Consider the following 20,933-nt stretch of genomic DNA (forward strand, 5'->3'; position numbering starts at 1 on the left):
TCACTGTCCTGTTTTCCCAAAATCATTTGCTGAAGAGACTGTTTTCTGTTGTATATTCATTCTTGCTTTGTCACAAATTAGTTAGCCATATATTTTGGGTCTATTTCTGAGTTATCTATTCTGTTCCACTGATCTATGTGTCTGCTTTTGTGCCAATACCATACTGTCTTGATGATTACGGCCTTGTAATAATGCTTGAAATCTGGAATTGTGATGCCTCTGGAGGGCTTTCTTTGATTTTCAACTTGGCTTTGGCTATTCAAGGTCTTACTTGGTTCCATACAAATTTTAGGATTGTTTGTTCTAGTTCTGTGAAGAATGCTGGTGGTATTTTGATAAGGATTGCATTGAATATGTGGATTGCTTTGGGTAGCAAACACATTTTAACTATATTTGTTCTTCTAATGCATGAACATGGAACATTTTTCCATTTCTTTGTGTCCTCTTAAGCTTGTGTCTTATGTCTTTTATAAGCTTTCTATAGTTTTCAGCAAATAGATCTTTTACCTCTTTGGTTAGGTTTATTCCTAGGCATTTTATGGTTTTTGGTGCAATTGTAAATGGGATCAATTCCTTGATTTCTCTTTCTGATGCTCCATTGTTGGTGTATAGAACTGCAACTGATTTCTGTGTGTTGATTTTATATCCTGTGACTTTGCTGGATTTATGTATCAGTTCTAACAGTGTTTTGATGGAGTCTTTCAAGTATTCCATGTAGAGTGTCATGTCATCTGATACTCAAATAGTTAAAGTTTCACTTCTTCCTTGCTGATGTGAATGCCTTTTATTTCTTTGTGTTGTCTGGTTGCTGAGCCTAAGACTTCAAGTTCTGTGTTGAACAACATTGGTGAGATGTTTATGATATTGAACTATGTTCCTTCTATCTTTACCTTCTGATGATTTCTATCAAGAAAGGATGTTCTGTTTTGGCAAATGTTTTTCTGCATCTTTTGAGAAGATCATATGGTGCTTATCCTTTCTTTTTTTAATGTGGTGTATCACATTGATTAATTTGTAGATATTAAACCACCCCTGCAACCCAGGAATAAATCCCACTTGATCGTGGTGAATACTTTTTTAAATGTATCGTTGGATTCATTTGCTAGTATCTTGTTGAGAATTTTTGCATCCACGTTCATCAGAGAAATTGGTCTGTAATTTTCCTTTTTAGTGGGGTCTTTGTCTGATTTGGGAATAAAGGTAATGCTGGTCTCATAAAATGAGTTGGGAAGTTTTCCTTCCATTTCTTGGAACAGCTTCAAAAGAATAGGCATTAATTCTTTAAATGTTTTGTAGTATTTGGGTGCCTAGGTGGCTCAGTCAGTTGAGCGTTTGACTTCAGCTCAGGTCATGATCTCACAGTTTGTGAGTTTGAGCTTCACATTGGGTTCGCTTTGTCAGCGCAGGGCCCTCTTCAGATCCTCTGTCTCACTCCCTCCCTGCGCCTCCTCTGCTTGCATGCTTTCTCAAAAATAAATAAACATTAAAAAAAAATGTTTGATAGAATTTCCCTGGGAAGTCATCTGGCCCTGGGCTCTTGTTCGTTGGGAGATTTTTTATTATTGATTCAATTTCTTTACTGGTTATGGGTCTGTTCACATTTTGTATTTCTTCCTGTTTCAATTTTGGTAGTTTATATGTTTCTAGGAACATATTCATTTCTTCCTGATTGCCCAAATTGTTGGCCTATAATGTCTCATAATATTCTCTTATTGTTTGTATTTCTGAGGTGTTCATTGGGAACTTTTGTCTTTGATTCGTGATTTTATTTATTTGGATTCTTTCCTTTTTCTTTTTGATAAATCTGGCTAGGGGGTTATCAATTTTGTTAATTCTTTCAAAGAACCAGCTCCTAGTTTTATTTATCTCCTCTACTGTTTTTTTGATTTCGTTATCATTAATTTCTGCTCTAATCTTTATCATTTCCCTTTTTCTGCTATTTTGAAGCTTTATTTGCTGTTCTTTTTTTTTTTTTTTCAGTTCCTTTAGGTGTAAGGTTAAGTTGTGTATTTGAGACATTTCTTCCTTCTTTTTTTTTTTTTTTTAAATTTAACGTTTATTTATTTTTGAGAGAGAGAGACAGAGAGCAGGGAAGGGGCAGAGAGACAGGGAGACACAGAACCCAAAGCAGGCTCCAGGATCTAAGCTGTCAGCACAGAGCCTGATGTGGGGCTCAAACATATGAGCTGTGAAATCATGACTTGAGTTGAAGTCAGACACTTATCTGACTGAGCCACCCAGGTTCCCTTCTTCCTTCTTTAAGAAGGCCTGGATTGCTACATATTTCTCTCTTATGAATGCCTTTGCTGAACCCCAATTGTGCAGCAATGTCATGTTTTCATTTGTATGACTTCCATGTACTTTTTAAATTTTTTCTTTAATTTCTTGGTTAACTCATTTATTGTTTAGTAGGATGGTCCTTAATCTCCAGGTATTTATGATCTTTCCAAATTGTTTCTTGTAGTTGATTCTAAGTTTCATAGCATTGTGTTCTGAAAATATGCATGGTATGATCTCAATCTTTTTGTACTTGTTGAGGGTAGATTTGTAACACAGTATGTGATCTATTCTGGAGAATGTTCCATGTGCACTTAAGAAGAATTGATGTTCTGCTCCTTTAGGCTGAAATGTTCTGAATATATCTGTTAAGTCCATCCAGTTCAGTGTGTCATTTAAAACCATTATCTCCTCCTGATTTTCTACTGAAATGACCTGTCCATTTTTGTAAGTGGGGTGTTAAATTTCCCTATTATTATTGTATTATTATCAACAAGTTTATTTATGTTTGTGATTAATTGATTTATATTTTTGGGTTCTTTCAAGTTAGGGACATAATGAGTTACAATTGTTAAATCTTGATGGATAGACCCCTTATGATAAAATGCCCTTCTTCATCTCTTGTTACAGTCTTTGTTTTAAAATCTAGTTCATCTGGTGAAAGTATGGCTACTCTGCTTTCTTTTGATGTCCGTTAGCATGATAGATTGTTCTCCATCCCCTTGCTTTCAGTCTTCAGGTGTCTTCAGGTCTGACATAAGTCTGTTGTAGGATAGATATAGATGGATCTTGTTTTCTTATTCATTCTGATAACCTATGTTTCTGATTGGAGCATTTAGTCCATTGACATTTAGAGTGATTATTGAAATATATGAGTTTAATATCATTGTGTTGCCTGTAGAGTGGGTGTTTCCGGTGATGTTCTCTGGTCCTTTCTAGTCTTTGTTGCTTTTGGTCTTATCTCCCCCTCCCCCGCCCCCCCCCCCCCCCAAAGAGTCCTCCTTAAAATTTCTTGCAGGTCTGGTTTAGTGGTCACAAACTCCCATTCTGAAGACAACCTTGATGGATAAATAATTCTTGGCTGCATATTTTTCCAACTTGGCATTTTGAATATATCCTGCCACTCCTTTCTGGCCTGTGAAGTTTCTGTGGACTGATCTGCTGTGAATCTGATCTCTCTTTCCTTGTAGGTGAAGGACTTTTTTTTTCCCTTGCTGCTTTCATAACTCTTGTCTGTGTATTTTGTGATTTTGACTATGATATGCCTTGGTGATGGTCAGTTTTTGTTGAATCTAAAGGGAGTTCTCTATGCTTCTTTGATTTTAATGTCTGTGTCCTTGACCAGATTAGGAAAGTTTTCAGCTATACTATGCTCATATAAACCTTCTGCCCCCTTTTCTCTTTCTTCATCTTCTGGGACTCCTATGATATGAATGTTATTTGTCTTAAAAAGTTTTTTTTAATGTTTATTTATTTTTGAGAGAGAGAGAGAGAGAGAGACAGCATGAGCAGGGGAGAGGCAGAGAGAGAGGGAGACACAGAATCTGAAGCAGGCTCCAGGCTCCGAGGTGTCAGCACAGAGCCCAATGCAGGTTTTGAACCCATGAACTGGGAGATCATGGCTTAAGCCAAAGTTGGATGCTTAACTGACTGAGCCACTCAGTCACTCCAGTATCATTCCTATTTAATATGCCTCTGGGTTCTCTAAGTCTTGTATCATGATATTTTGACTTGTTTCCCTCTTTTTTTCTGCTTCATTATTTTCCATAATTTATCTTTTATATCACTGATTCGCTGCTCTGCTTTGTCCATCCTTGCCATTGTGGCATACATTTGAGGTTGTATCTCAGTCATAGCATTTTTAATTTTGGACTGACTAGATTTTAGTTTATTTATCTCTGCAGAAAGGGATTCTCTAGTGTTTCCTATGCTTGTTTTCAACTGCAGCTAGTATTCTTAAAATCATGGTTTTAAATTCTAGTTCAGACATCTTAAATATATTTGTGTTTATTAAATCCCTGGCTGTCATTTCTTCCTGTTCTTTCTTTTGGGGTGAATTCCTCCACCTTGTCATTTTGGAGGAGGACAAAAAAATAAAATAAAAAATAAAAAAAATTAAAACAAAACAAAATCAAATAAAGTAAGCTAGATGTTAGGTTTGTTTCCATTTGCTTGTAGAGAGAAGCTTGATAGAAAAGAGAAAAAAGAGAAAGAAAAAAATTTTTGAAAATTAAAAATTTAAAAACTTAAATAATAAAATAGAGGAAAATAATAAAATAAAATAGAATAAAAAGTAAAAAAAAAAGTTTCCTTGTGTATCTGAGCAAAAAAGAAGAAAGAGAACAACATAAGCAAAAACAGAAGCAAAGAAAATGAACAAACAGAATGCAACCCAAATGAAGTTACATCCCGTTTCCCCTAGAACTGAAACTTTGTAGAACACTGTAGTCTGCAGGCTAAGCAGGTGGGAGGGATTTGTGCTGGTCTTCTGGGGAATATGCCTGGAGGGTGTAGTTTAGTGGGTCTTGGTGTAGTGGTTCCATTCTCCACTTGGTGGTGTTGCTTAGCTCACTGGGGTCGATCTGTGTGCATGCACGCTAGAGGTGAAATGGCTTCACCTGGCTCTCTAGTCTGTTATGTGGGAATTTCGTTCCCTCACACACATTCGATCAAGCACCCCTCCTTGGTCTCAGGCTTCCATCCATTCCCCAATTGCTCCCTGTCTGTGTCCAAGCTGTCTGCCAGCCAGGCAATGCCTCCCTCCAGAATTTTATCTCACATGGGTCTGTGTCTCAAAACCCCACACTCGAGAGTCCCCTGGGCTTAGACCCATGCCAACTCTCTGGGGGAGGATGTCAACGAGCAATGTATGGGTGCCAGCTTTTCCCAGAAAACATTCACACAATTGCACGGCAGCACAGTTTCAGAGATGATGGCAAATCACAACACGCAGCCAGTGCCAGATTTTGCCACTCTCTGGCATCTTGTCCCAATACCAGCAGAAGTGGATGCTCTCTGGAGTCTACTGGGACCTCTGCCGGCAGGGAGGCTGTATGGCCTTTACCAAATACAGTCCAAGCAGGGGAATTGCCTCTCCCCATATGGCACACGGGCCTCTCAGAACACGCTGCCTGCTCCTAGGGATTCACCCTACTTCCTCACCAGAGCACCACCAGGAACTGAGCTTCAAACCTTCAGACTCTGCACCCTACTCTTTATAGAATCCTGGCAGTATTGAAATCCTCTCCTGTCTCCCTGTTAGTGATTTTAGGGAACAGATTTCTTGTTCAGTCCCTGTGAATTTTTTCACCCTTCCTCTCTCTCCAGCTACTTTTGAGGGGAGTAGCTCCCCTTTTGAGGGGAATGATTGTCTTGCCTGATCCCAATGCACCACACTCTTCCCCTGGCTCTTGCTCTTTCTGTCTTCTTTCTGTGAAAACAGCTCCCTACCTTCCGTGACTCCGCAGCTTTTCTCTCTCCTGATTCAGCTGTCTGTGCCACGTACCAGCCAAGTTCTTTGGCTCAATTTATGCAGATTGTTGTGTTAATCCTCAGATCAATTTCCTAGGTGTTCAAAATGGTTCAATGCTGATCGAGCTGCATTTCAGGGATGAGAAAATCTCAGGGTCCCCATACTACTGCACCATCTTTACTCCTTGTCCCACTAATCAATTTTATTTATTTCTAGATAAACTTAAACATGTGTGTGTGTGTGTGTGTGTGTGTGTGTGTGTGTGTGTGTACTCTGGTCTTTTCTGTTTTATTTTCTATAGAATCTGGAAAAAAATGTAAGGAAATACCACTTTTACATCTCAGGGTAGCCAAAGTTGTACTCCAAGGTTCTTTATGATTTTTCTGTTGATCAAGAACTAAAGTTACCAGTTCCTCAGAAAATAATCCTTACTTATGCTTTCATTCTTGGAAAAGCTGAGGCTGTGAAAAACAAAAGCAAACAACTTTTCAGACAGAAAATGTTCCTTGTAGTTTTGGTTGATACTAGAATTTTTTTTTTTTTCCTATGGGGCTTATGAATGTGGCAGATCATGAGCTATAGTGAGATTGTTGGTAAATGTGAAGACTGACAGGAGCTGTGATTTGGAAGTTCAATGAAGAATTCCCAGGTGACAGATTGCCAAGGGCACTGAGGAGCTATGAGGTTTCTAGTAGGTGACCGTGAGAAACTGGGCAGCAAGACTGTCAGTGGTGTGTAGTATGAATTGAACATAGATGCCTCTCCCCAAACATTCTAAGTTTAGCTAAATATTCGAGATTCTTTCAGAAAGACTGAGAAGAAGCTTCTCTTGCAAACAACATATAGCTTAGAATTTTTTGACAGCCAAGGAGATGAGATGTGGAGCAGATTTATCTGTTGTAGAGAGACTAAGAAGACCAACACAGTCTTAATGTTCCTCTCAGCTTGACTAAACTTTAGACAGTTTTAGTCTAGACCATTATTCTCTGACTTCTCTTTTCTTAGAATATTTATGTTAGAAAGCTTTCCGTTGTAAATTCTTTCTCTGCCTTTAAAATGTAAATTTTCTGCAATCCACTAATGTCTTTCTCCAACTTGAGAGCCAGTTCTTTGAAATCTAATCATCAGAAACATAGGGGGCTCCTATCTCTAAGTCCCTATGTGATGGTAGAAAGCTAACTTCGATACGCTCCAATTAGAAAATACAGAAGGCCTGATTACAGTGTCCAACCTCTCTCTTCAAGCTGGCACCAGAATTTAAAAAAGTTCCTGACTTTTGTTTCAAAGAAGTTGAGTTCAATCTTTCTTCCCTATTATAAGTCTTGACCCTGTTGCAATAGTCTTGAGTAAAGTTTTTCTTGCTATTTTAATAAGTATCAGGTACAATTTTTGTCTTTAACAAAGAAATAGGACATTAGTTGCACCAGAGTATATGAAATACAATTCTTCTCCTCTCCTCTCCTCTCCTGTCTTCTCCTCTCCTGTATTCTCCTCTCCTTTCCTCTCTTTTTATCTCTTTTCCTTTCTCTGGATAATTTCCTGAGACCTTAATTCTGGACTTGTTTTCTGCTGGAGACATGAAATATTATTTCATTCTTTACATTGGGAACAAGAAGGCCTCTGTTCCAGGCTTCCCTTGCCTGAGGCAAATTAACTATTTTCAGTGTTTCAATTATGGGAAAAATAGTTATACTCCCAAAGTTTTTTTTTTTTTTTTTTGGTATTATTAAATGAGATGCAAATGAGAAGGCATTATAACACATATACATATAATATGTAGAAATATCAACCAATAGTAGTAGCTCTAATAATATTATTTGAATATACATGCAAAAATCAGGAGTGAGAAGAGTCTGCATCAGAAATGAGTACGTTTATCTTGGTCACCTTGGCAAGTTCCGGCCTCCCAGAGAACTTACTTCTCTTAACATTTGTCTGACATGGTGGTTGTGGTTCTTTTGGAATAATAATCAAGTATGATTATATATGTGAGAAGCAATTTTGCAAGGGGATGACCTTATTATCATTACAATTCTCTACCATTTCTCCACTTACTAGAAACTCAATTTTAAAAATGGGAAAGGACAATAAAATAGAAAAGCTTCCAGAAAAATTACCTGAAAAAAGGAGGTAAATTGATAAATGCTCTATAATAGATATAGTCAGATATGCAGAAGATCAAAAATTGAGTTTTTTTGCCAATATAAAAAAATGTGAATGAAATACTTTTGAAAAGAAATTATTAGATTGTCTAAAATGTTTCCAGAAACTAAAAAAACCTGAATGGACCTATATATATGGTGTAAAAATGACAGAAATTTGTATAAGAGAATTTCTGTCAAATATTTAAGGGATAAATAATCCACAAGCTATTTAAGCTGTTCCAAGGCAGAAAAAATGGTAACTGTCTTGAATTTTACCAGAGTTTCATATCAATTTATTTTCCCGAAGTTTAATACCAATTTTTAACAAAAAAGAACTTCTTCCCTATTTCCCCACAAGAAAGCAAATCACAGATCAATTTTTCTTATAAACACTTTGTAAAAAAAAAAATCCTTAATAAAATGTTAGCTAACTGAAGTCCTCAATACATTCATTCAATCAAATCTTAATTGCAACAACTGAATCCACTGTGACTTTAACAGAAATGAAGTTTTTAAGTGTAACTTAAAGAATTTCATGGGAACAGAGGCTCTGTAGGCTGGGGCTGATGGCTTTACCCAGCCACAGGTCCGCTCCAGGGAAGATTTTCTGGTCTTGATACTGGGCTCGGGTTCCATGGCTGTGTTACTGATATGGATGATGCAGGAGCCTGGCCAGTGCCGCTTTTGAACTGGCCTTCACAGCAACTATCCTTGCCAGACTGGAGCTGCTTCTCCATGGCATTTGCTTCTTCTCTGTGTATGTCAATTTGACTGATCCTGGTTATATAATGGGACTTCTCCTTGTAAGGGAGGCTGAAGAAGAGTTTCTGTCTCGTAACGTTGGGATTCACAGTTTGAAAAATGTGTAAACTTCCCCAAACAGAAGAACATTATGCAAAAGCTGGTTAGTGTATGAACCAGGTGATGTGAAGCACATTAACTCAAGGATAATTCAACATTAGGAAAATATGACAAAATTTAGTCATGTTAAAAATTTGCATGAGATAGGACGCCTGAGTCACTCAGTGGGTTAAGTGTCCGCCTCTTGATTTCTGCTCAGATGGTGATCTCACGGTTTGTGGGATCAAGCCCATGTCACCGTTTGTGCTGACAGCATGGAGGCTGCTTGGGATTCTTTTTCTCCCTCCCTCTCTGCTCCTCCCTCCCTCCCTCTCTCTCTTTCTCTGTCTCAAAATAAATAAATAACACAAAAATTTTGCATGAGAAAAATAATTATCTCAACAGATGATGAAAACATTGGATTAAATTCAGTATCAAGTCTGGATGAAAAGTCTCAGTAAGTTAGGAAGAGAGTTTTTTGATGTAAGGAATATTTACCTTAAAACAAGAGATAATAACATACCTTATAGTGAAACATAAAATGTATTATTTTTATCATCACTGTCGTTTCATGTCATTTGAGAAATTCACATCACTAGGTAAGAACTGTGACTAACAATGGATCCAGGAGAAAAAAAGTATCTGTATTTGCACCTGTGTTTTTCTTCTTTGAAAAGCCAAGGAAATCAACTGAAACTAACAAACAAAGAAGGAGACAAGTGGACTGCTTAATAAGACAAAATAGCAGCAGAAATGCCCTCAATTTATAAGCAACATGTGAGAAATATTATGGGTTAAAATACATTAAAAATATTAAATGACTAAGAATAATTTTAAATTTATGCTACAAGTCTTCTCTGAGGAGAATAAAAGATTTCAGTAAGTGGAGATGCATCACATTTACTTGGATGAGGAGACTTAATTTTATTCCATTATCAATTCTAATCAAGTTATTTCTGTTAATATAAGACAGGATAAGTTTTGGAAACTGGCTGAAAAATTATAAACTTGACTTGAATGAATTAAGTTTCTGTACTATTCTACATTTGGAATTGACACATTACTACGAGGAATATATTTACAGTTTACTTTTGTTTTTTATATGCTGCTATTTTTCTCAAATTCTCAAGTGCTACCAGAATTTCCTGCTGGAGATATGGCATAGCTATTTGTACTTTAAAAAAACAAAATAACTTGGAGAAAGAAAATGTAAAAGAGACCCTACCCTTTGAGATACTATCACCATTTGAAACAAGAAATTAGAATATCTATCTATCCTCTCCAGCCATCATACGTCCTACATAGTGGATTTTAAGTGATCTCAGCACAATGTGAGAGGGCACTGTGTATACAAGTATATATGCAAGTGTAAATATAAGTCACCCTTCACATCTTCCAAATGGGAGTTGGGTTCATGCTCTGTGATTCCTGGAATTTAGCTTTTGGAATGATCTGGTAGATTGCAACTGTTAAAAATATATCAGATATTATTTGCACTGGTACATCATCATGGGCTATATCAGACATTATAAGAAAAGAGTACCAGGGGTAACAATAACAAAGTCATGGGCTCGTCTAAAGGAGCTTATCCTTGCAAAAGCTTTTGTCATTTTTAGGATGAATTTGACATAGGCTTAGCATAAACATAATCATAGATTGGAGTCCGATCAGATGTTTTAATATTGTAGTTAAAGTAATTTTTTGAAGTGATAGATGATATTTAGGCTTTATGTGTATTAAAATATTCATGTGAAAAATCACTGCTCTACTGTTCTTAAAAATGGTTTAGTTATACACACATTGCTTTAAAATGGTCTATAACGGGTACTCGGGTTGCTCAGTCGGTTGAGTCTCTGACTCTTGGTTTTGGCTCAGGTCATGATCACAGGGTTGTGATATTGAGCCGTGTGTCAAGCCCCATGCTACGCATGGAGACTGCCTGAGATATTCTGTCTTTCTCTCTCTTTCTCTGTCTTTCTCTCCCTCTGTCTCCATCTCTCTTCCTCTCTCTCTCCCTCTGTCCTTCTCCACTGCTTACACTCTTTCTCTCTATGATAAAAAAATAACATGGTCTACAAAGAAAAAATGAATTTACATATATACACAATAGCTAGTCACTGTCTTTGCCAAATCTGAGGCTTACTTCATTGGCACATCTAACCTTGGTCTACTTAATATGATTTTTTTTCAGTCTTCCTGTTTATGTAGTTTTCGTTCCTCAGCTAAGATTAGGTAAAGTGAAATCCGTAGCATTCTAAACATATTAACTTGTATATAAACAGGAAGATTCAAAGGAGGTTAGCTGGAACAAGGGTTAGACCTACTAATGAATTACAGTCTTAGATTGTAAAAGAAGACATCATTGGATTTTGCATATTTTCCAGAAAACTCCTGTGGTTTTATTTTTCTCAGTTTTTCTTTTGTGACTGTGCCAGGAGATAAAAACTGAACAGCTACATGGTTTAAAAAAACATGCTTTTAAAGAACAGGTGTAGAGTAGAATTTGAATGCATGTCTCCAGAGACGAGTGAGAAGTCCAGGAGATAAAACTGAACTTTCACCCTGCTAAAGCAAGCAACTTTAAAAAGATTGCCTGCAGGGCCAGAAATAAAGACTGAGAGAAATTTACAAGGTTGGTTAGTTACAGTGAGCACTGTTACTTTAGTTTTAAATGTCAGGCTGTAGTAATAGCAAATTTGCTAGCATAGACATGGTTAATTGCTCATTTCTATACAGGTCACATCAAAATTGGTGTTACTGACTTAAGGTAGTTGGTTCATTGGGAGGGATTATTACAAAATTTCATTTGTGATATGAATAATTATTTTCTAGGTATTATTTACTTTGATAAAATGAACAGCATTCTAGTACTCAATTTCAGTGTTAGTGTAATAAAATCAGAGGTACCGAATGTGGCTTTATAACAAATATTTTCTCAGTGAAATGCTCATTAGTTAAACTCGACATTTTACCTGTGACCTTGGTGCCAGAGCATATTATTTTAACCTACTAATGTAGCTTTGTATGGGTTTCTCACCAAGTTATGGAAGGAGTTAGATTACCTTTCTTCTTATCCTGGGGTGCCTTCCTAACGCTTTCCCTAACTACACTCATCACACTCATTTCCCCCAAATTAAGTATGTGTGTAGGGCAGATCATGCAAGTTCCTATGGACAATTGAGTTGTCTAGCTCTGTGTAACCTGTGCCCAGTTCAGGCTGTGGAAGTTCTATTTATCTCCTGCCTTTCTTCCTCGGCTCCCATTTCATGAACACCAACTCCTAGCTAAGTGACTTGAGTTGATTTTCTCCGGCAGGAGTAGGAACAGGGTTTGCAATGATAGCAGCCCTAAGACTAAATAGGCTGCCCCCATCTCTCACTGTCTGCGTTCCAGAATAAAAATGACAGGTAAAATTAAATGCTTTAAGCCTAAAACAGAAATGGATTCCCCATCCTTTTATATTCTTGAACAGTAATGTGAATTACTCTTTTTAAAGGTTTTGGTTCAACTAGTCACAGTATTCAATTGTCTGAACTGGACAACACCTATAGCATGATCCACTATATTTCATTTTGCATTTTAGGCAGGTTTATATATCTTCCTGATGGCATGGTTTTATAGCCAAAACAAAAGAAAACAAGAACACCTTCAGCCAGCGTTTGGAAATTACATGTGTTTTTTTTTTTTTTTTTCAATCATCATTATCAGTGTTGAAAATATTACCCTTGACATGTGGGAGATTTTACACTATGGTATGCCTGTAAAATCCCAGATTTTTACTTAATTGATCTATTATTTAGATCTGTTATTAGATCTATTATTTTTAGACAGTGATGCATAGCAAAACTTGCCTTGCCCTTGAAACTTGGCTCTTGAGCTGTAATATGAAACAAACAGCTGGGTTTACAACGAAAAGCTGTGATTGAAAAGGCATTTTCGTGAATTAAGTAACTGAAAATATGTGATCTCATTTCATACATTTACGGTTGCGTACTGAGTCTGTACAGTAAATAAACTAGGATGGCTATAAGCCTTTCAGATATAGTCATGGATCGCTTTTGGTTCATTTTTGGTTCATTTTTACACATAGAATAAATGTGTGTGTTTAGATGAAATGTATATAAAACTGAATTAAGATTCTGAATTAGGTCAGAAATAGTAGTAGCCATTAAAAATTTTGTTTTTAACTGCCTATATGAAGCATAAAAATGCACAAAAGAAACAGTTATAAGACATGAAGGATTCCAAGAGGGGACAAATATCTCATTCAGTGCTCTGCATGTTCCTGCAATGAGAAATCAAGACTTTTCATCTGTTCTTTCTCTCATTTCTAAGTCAAGAAGAGGAGAGGAGTGATAGTGACCTGGGTCGGGGACAAAATGGATTCCTCAGAGTCATTATAGGAAAAAGCACTGGGCATAGGCATTTTAATGTAAAAATGGAGAAGGTTAAAAGTGCAAGTGTTTATACATGACTTGTTAATTAGATTTTGTCTTTTTGGAGTTAAGGCTTCTCTCTTGTGATTAACTCTCATTTTGGGTTCATTTTCTGTTTTTCTCTCATGAAGCTAAAGAGGACTCTGGGGCTTGCTTCTGTTTGGAAGTAGACAACTTGCCCCACTTACTCCCTACCCCCTCCACCCAGTGAGCTCAGGGAAAGTCCAGCAGAAAGACCTGCGTTGAATTGTTTTGACTATTGTTCATGGCCTGAGGGGAAAAATGGCTTCTTTCTTCAACGTGCTTTTGCTTGCATTCATCTCTTTTGGGTTCTTCTCTCTTTCCAAGTGTTACAATCTAGTGGGCCTAGGTTAGGGTGTAAGCTGAGGGAAAGGGGGCAGAGTGAGTTACTCCACCTCTTTCTAGAGTGGAGCACGTAGAGGTGAGTGGCCTTGGAACTGTCTTCAGCCTAAAGGAACGCTTGGCTTCTATAGTCTAACAACCTTGGCACAGCTAGGTGTTTCATATATTTTTGGGTCAAATTCTCTGCTTTAGATTTTGGGTGTCCTTATCCTTTCTCTGTATCTGTGTATGTGCATGCATGCGCGTGCACGCACACGCGCGCGCACACACACACACACACACACACACACACACACACACGTACAGGATGTGAGAGACTCATTCTGGCCGGAGATCTGGCATTGACAGGCACCTAGTAGTGGTGTTGGGAATGCTGGCCATCTCTCTTCATCTTGGACATACTATTAAAACCAGGTAACTCTCTCTCATGGAGATTTGCCTGTGGCACTTACCACTTAATTGTTTTATTCTTGCATGTATTCAAGCTTTGTCTTCTTTCTTAGGCTCAAAGCTGTGTGGGGACTAAATCTATGTCTGATTCATCTTTAATTCCCATCGGTGCTTACACATAATAGCAGCTCAAACATTTGTTGATTAATACATACTTGTTGTAGCAACATTTAAACAAGCCCTGAGGGACTCTTTATGATAAATTAACAAGTGGTTCTTTGAGCACCTTTGATTGAACATTTGTAGAGATGGAGATAAGATGTCTCAGTAGTACCCACATTTTTAAAAAACATTTTATTATAGAAAATTAGACACATGGAAAAGAAGAAAGAAGAGTAAGCCTGATAATGAGCCTTATTTACTCATCACTGAGCTTCAATAATTATTCAGATGTGAGCAATCATTTGTCATCTATCCCCCTGCCCAATCTCCCCAGATATAGTCAGACTATTTGGAGAAATCCCAAGACATTGGCATTATTTCATTTCAACTACAGATATTTTATCATACTATATTTATTTTAAATACTATGCTGCACGTACTCTTTTGGGTTTACTCTGTTATATTCTTCTAAAAATGATAGCATATATCATAATGTGTTTGGGGGGTGTGTATTGAGCTAAGTGGGTGAGTTTTAGGGAGTTGATTTGGGGATCACCAGAAGCCCAATGCGAATCCTATGATGAGGTGGTTAGAATACAAGATGACCCAGTAGAAGAGCTTAAAACACAACGAAGGGAAGTTTTGTGTGTTTCTTGTTACTCTTATTTGAGTGCCAACTTTCCAAAATGGAATCAGTTTTTCCAGACCAAGCTCAACTTTAGTGATAAATTATGGTGGCTAACACATCAGGTGGCACCAAGTCATGGATCTCCTGCAGGCACACTTCCAACATCTGGAACGGTTAAAGAGTTACCTCCAGAAACCACAGTGAAAATCTGAGTGGAGACAGACGTACACATGCTGCTGTTGTCATACATATAAATCTGCCAACCAATCACAGCAAGGCTCCCTGTGACTCAGCTTGGTGGAATATCACCATGTTTTCTAAGCATGGTTTCTAAGCAAGTCCTGCTGTTTAAAAGCGTTATAGTCATCACATTGGTATCCCTACAACAGTTAGCAGAGTGTCTAGAAGGTGCACAGCAGGTACTCCATACATTTTTGCTTAATTCAATGGTGAAGACAAATAGGCTAGCACTTACAAATCAGAGCAACATTGGTTAGGTGCATTTCAGGATTTCATGAACCACTGCCTAACTGTTGAATTTTACAAAACACAGGGGTAGAGATGTATTTTTGGCATGTGGCAAACAGCAAATAAGATGGATGGCTTTTTTTTTAATTTAATTTAATTTTTTAGAGAGACAGAGCAAGCTGGGGAGTGGGGCAGACAGAGGAAGAGAGAGAGAGAATCCACACTCAGCATGGAGCTCAGTGTAGGGCTCAATCCCACCCCTCTGGGATCCTGACCTGAGCTGAAATCAAGTGGCATGCTCAACTGACTGAGCCACCCAGGCACCCCAGGATGGAAGACTGTTTTAATATCACGTGGTCAAAAACACATATATACTCTGGTTAGATGTACATAAAGCACTTGAGTTTGAGGTGTGTAACGGGTACATAGTGACAGGTGGGAGCCTGGATCTTAAGCAGTCTGAAGAAATCATGTTAATGGATTTCTTTCAGCGAAGGTGTGGATATAAATAGATTGTTATGGGGTGCCTGGGGGCTCAGTCGGTTAGCATCTGACTTCGGCTCAGGTCATGATCTCGCGGTCCGTGGGTTCGAGCCCCGCGTTGGGCTCTGTGCTGACAGCTCAGAGCCTGGAGCCTGCTTCAGATTCTGTGTCTCCCTCTCTCTCTGCCCCTCCCCCATTTGTGCTCTTTCTCTGTCTCAAAAATAAACATTTAAAAAAATTAAAATAAATAGATTGTCATGAGGGAATTTCTCTTAGCAGAAGGCATCAGGAGGTCATATTCCCATTCACAGTATTTATGGGAGGGAGAAAGGAGAAATATTTTGATATAGATTGATGATAAATAATTTCTCTGTGATTATATAATTCTGAGGTCCTTACTTAAATTTTCCTCATGTGGATTTTGACATTCCTTAGAACTAATGGAATTACTATGGCATTGTAGGTTGGGGATGAGGGCAGTGGGTCTTGATATGTTTGATGAATATAGATGATTCCTGCCTATCAGTCACTTTTCTTCCATGTGAGCTGAAAGGGCTATGCAGTGATTAGTTTATTAACAGCTACAGAAAAGTCCATTATTTGAGAGGAGAACTCTGGTCAAAGCCAAGTTGGAGTATAGGCCTTAGATGAGAAGCCTGAGTTACACTTCCTCCTCCATCTACCCTTCTCCCACCCATTTCTAAAACTCAGGACTCGTATATTTTTGTGTGCCCAGGCACAGAGAGGGATGGATAGCCCTAGATGGGACTGGATGAAATCTGGGAGTATGAGAATGTGTCTCCAAATGGATGCTCCAACTCAATTCATTAATTCTTCAAAAAGGAGGGCAAGAGCTGTTTTAGAGGGGATGGCTCACAGGTCCTTGTAAGGCATAGTGAGATCCCATCCCAGAGTTACCATGACCAATCAGTCCCTGTGTTTCTGACCAATCTGATTAGCAATTTTTTTGTACATTTTGGCAGGGTGTTAGGAAGAAGGTGGGCAGACATGAAGGATATATGATTGTAGCTTCCCTTATTGTTTGTTAGTAGTTAATAGGATACATTAAAGCATTGTCTGTAACTAATGTTTCTTCCGGCTCATTAGCCTATAGGTAAAAATAAGGTCACAGACCATCTATCTAATATATTGTTGGTTTAATAGTCATACCTGCTAATGCAGAAACTCCATTTCCCTGAACATCATCTCTAGGTGCTTTTGGAAGCAGGTGAAACCTGTGTGTAGCATTCCTGAAAGTAGCTGTCCAGTCTCTCTGGCTGCTCACAGAGGTACTACATGTGCCTTTCTTGCCCCTCCAGCCACAATTCCCTTTGGTGTCTTTTGTGTTCTAAAGGTATCAGAATTTCATGGTAGTTTGTGGTGAGTGAGGAAGAAAGGCTCTTTTCTGTTAGATTTCTACTGTACTAGACATCTCTGTCAATGCTGCATGGACCCAGGGCATATAGAAAACTGGCTTTTCTGTTCTTAAAACCTTCTTTTAAACTAGGACCAAAAACCTGTCAAGGCCTAGCTAGGTATTGGTTGAAGTAACCGCCCTCCTTGTGATACTCAAAATGACTTCACCCCTTTTGACACTAAGGTTTTGTCACTTGGTAATGGCTACTAGCTGACTGCCGTTTTTCGTTTTGCAAAGGATCCTCTGACAAGGGTTTCATATGCCTTCGTGAAAACAGGTTTCTGTTGTGTCAAATCTCTTTGAAGTGCGGCTGTGGACAAAGCTTCAGTTTGTTGTCTCCCGATGTTCTAGGCACCCTGCATGACCGCTTCTCCCATCTGCTTATCTGATGTGCCCAGACCCTGAATCTCGAATCAGATTCAGCTAGGGCACTCCTGGAGGTGACTGCTTTCTTTCTTAGACTTGTCACTCAAGCATCCAATGTATTTGACTTTGACCCATAGATTTATTGCAGTTCCACTTGCATACCCACTTTAGCAGATGGGGTCCACTATGTTGGTGCACAGAGTGTTCTAGAATTTAGGTTTGGGAGGGAATCTTATCCTTGACTGAATTTTAAATTTGGTAATATGATTCATGTGCCTCACTCTATGTCCTGTCTTTTTGCATTCGAACTCTTAGAAAATTATAACATGGGACCCTTTTGTTTTGTTTTGTTTTTGTTTTTGTTTTTTCAAGGCTGTCTGGGATATTAGCACATTTTGTCACCTGTCACTTTGTGCCCTCTAAATATATTTAGAAGTAATTATTTTTTATTATGTGCCTATTAGGTACATAAAATGGTTGCTCTCATTACATAAAAATAACTGTTTATTACTTAATTTTACTGTTTCTAAGTTTTTAAATAATTCACTTATTTATTTACATTATGCTTATATTTTTATCTTATTTTCTTAAGTATCACCTGTATTCATATTTCTTCAAGAAGAGGTCTAAAATTCCTATCAAGTGAAAGAAAATGGTGAACAGAATCATCTCTAGCTCCTCATACAGCCTGAAAATTATGCTTACTCTTCGAACCTTGCCACTAGCTTCTCATTACTCTCGTTTCTAAGTTAAAATGATGGGATTAAATTGGCCAGAAACCCTTAGCTTAGTTATAAAATTTTAATAACTGGAAGCTTTTAAGCAGTAAACATACACACTTTTTTTTTTTACATAAAAAAGAAAGCATTTGGAGTCTCAGAGATTGAATATTAACCATGTAATTGAGAATGCTTGCCATAGTATTTTTAAAATATTTCAAGCTTTTTATTTTAAAATAGTAAGAAGTGAAATTTTAACCATGTGTTCTGTCTGGCATGGGGGTTGGGAACACCCTAAATCTGAATTTAAGGAAGCTATTCCTCTGGGAAGTGAAAAAAAGACTTAGACAAATGGCTCCTTAAATCTCCTACGACTATAAGCACAGAAAGGTACTTTGAGGAAGCGCTACTCTGTGGGAGAAGACGCGTTGCAGGCAGTGCTGAGAAGTGAAATGTGAGCGGTTGCTTCTGCCTTTTTACAAACACTTGACTCACTCTGGAGATACAGCTCAGGGAATGGTGTGCATCAGCACATAAGAAACAGATGGCCATACTAATAGCTGTCCTGGGGATGGGCTGAATTTAGGGCACATGAAAGCTGCAGCGAGGGGCCCGGCAGAGTTCTATTTTGAGTTTAAAATGTAAATGCTAAACTATGTAGTGAATCACAGGCTTTTGGATGGCCAATAAAGGCAGTTGAAATCATAGGCTTGGAATTAACAAGAACTAGTGGATGAAATAGGGGATAGCTGGGTCTTTTTTTTTTTTTTTTTTTTTTTCCTCCTGGAACAATAAGAATTTAATGGGATAGCTCTTATTACTTCCTTTGAAACAGTGACATTTTAATGTATGGATTCTTAAGTTTGTCCACCCAAGAAATTTAGATGAAATGTTTCCTATAATATAAAGACATTCTATGAGGATTAAAGTAATGTGAACAGGTTAAAGTATCAGAATTATAGAGCTGGAGAATGTGAGTACAAATGCCTCTGTCTACATGAAGCCTAAAACAACAGTGACATTCTACAAATGGCAGAGCTGGGGCTAAAACTCAAGTTCTTCTTTTCTTTTTTAATTTTTTAAAAATGCTTATTTATTTTTGAGGGAGGGAGGGAGAGGGGGAGAAAGAGAAAAAGCCTGAGTGGGGGAGGGCAGAGCAAGACACAGAATCCAAGGAGCAGACCCCAGGCTCTGCGCTTTCAGCACAGAACCCAAAGCAGGGCTCAAACCCATCAACTGCCAGATCATGACCTGAGCCAAAGTCAGGCGCTCAACCAACTGAGCCACCCAGGTGACCCCTTTCAGAGTTTCTTATCTCAGTGGTTGCCTCAGTCAGGAACATAAGGATCACCTTAGACATACTGCATTTCTTACCTCCTGGCTCAAAAACTTTTTTCTCCCCTGCTTCAATTATTTATCCTGCTTTATTCAATTATTTTGATACTATGGACACATTTGGATGTTAAGAAACTCTTTGTAAAAGTATTATTTTATTTTTAATGTTTATTATTTTTGAGAGAGAGAAAGAGAGAGAAAGAGACAGAGAGACAGGGACCAAGCAGGGAAGGGGCAGAGAGAGAGAGGGAGACACAGAATCCGAAGCAGGCTCTGAGCGCTCAGCACAGAGCCCGATGTGGGGCTCGAACACACAGACCGCGAGATCATGACCTGAGCCGTAGTCGGCCACCCAACCCAGCCGCCCAACCGACTGAGCCACCCAGGATCCCCATTGGTAAAATTATTTTTAATGATTGATATTGTACTATCGGGAGATACACCATAATTATCTATTTTCTAACTCTGTTGTGGTGATTTCACAATATATACACATATTAAATCATTATGTTGTACACCCACACTCACACATTGTTATATGTCACTTATATCTCAGTAAAGCTAGGGGATAATAGGGTTGAAATGTCTTAGCAGCACGCAGCTAATAATCTTAGGGCAAGGGCCAAACTCTTTATCCTAGTAATCATAGCCAATTACCAGTCTGAATTTTCACTACTCTTCATATTTATTGTCTTAAGTCCCGTCATTCACATCTTTTGCTGTTTCTTACATTAACCTTGCCCTATGTGTATCTTTCCATCAGGCTCTGTTTTGTGGGCTGGATTTTGAGAAACATTTTTAGTCCTCTTTATTCTTCATTCACTCTTTCATCTTTACTTTCATTTGTATTTTTTTTTTTTTTCTTCGTTAGGGCATTCATGCAGGGAAAGAAGTGAGTGTTTGGGGTGGTATTACTAGAAAACCAGATGCCTCTTCATCAAATAATCCCTGCTCCTTTTTCTCTGTTGGAATATGTTCCCAAAGAGGGGATAGACTGCTTGATGAACTGTAAGCACGTTGCTGATTCCATCCTAAAATTATGCAGGAAAATACACGCTAGTGTTTGGAGGAAAGAAATGGTAGAAATGAACTAGAAGATTGGATGCAGAATGAGAGAGGGTTGGGAAGAGGCAAAGGGGCGCTTGTTTGGGCATTAGCAGAAATTTTCTGTTAACATCTCTCTAAAATGAACTACCAAGGAAAATGCTTTTATAAGAGAGATGAAAAGAAAATCGGGTACAATACAAGTATTGGTTTTCCAACTTGTTTCCCTACCTTCAGCCTATTACTATGCTTAAGAACTATAATATCTTCTATTTTTTTCAAAAAGGTGTGCAAAATGATTATTAAATGGTTTATCAACTAAGGTACTTGAAAGTATTTTCAGTTTCCAAAGCACTCATATAAAAAAGGCTTGAGATACAGTGTGTGGA

General features: G+C 38.0%; 1 pseudogene; it reads right to left on the bottom strand.

The window, feature by feature from the left end:
• LOC132676659 (histone H3.3-like) overlaps positions 1 to 8,630 on the bottom strand; it is a 63,695-nt pseudogene extending 55,065 nt beyond the window's left edge.
• Positions 8,631 to 20,933: the final 12,303 nt, after the last annotated feature.

Source organism: Panthera onca, chromosome A2 (assembly GCF_046562875.1).
Source record: "Panthera onca isolate mPanOnc1 chromosome A2, mPanOnc1 haplotype 2, whole genome shotgun sequence".
In the NCBI taxonomy this organism is placed as follows: Eukaryota; Metazoa; Chordata; class Mammalia; order Carnivora; family Felidae; genus Panthera; species Panthera onca.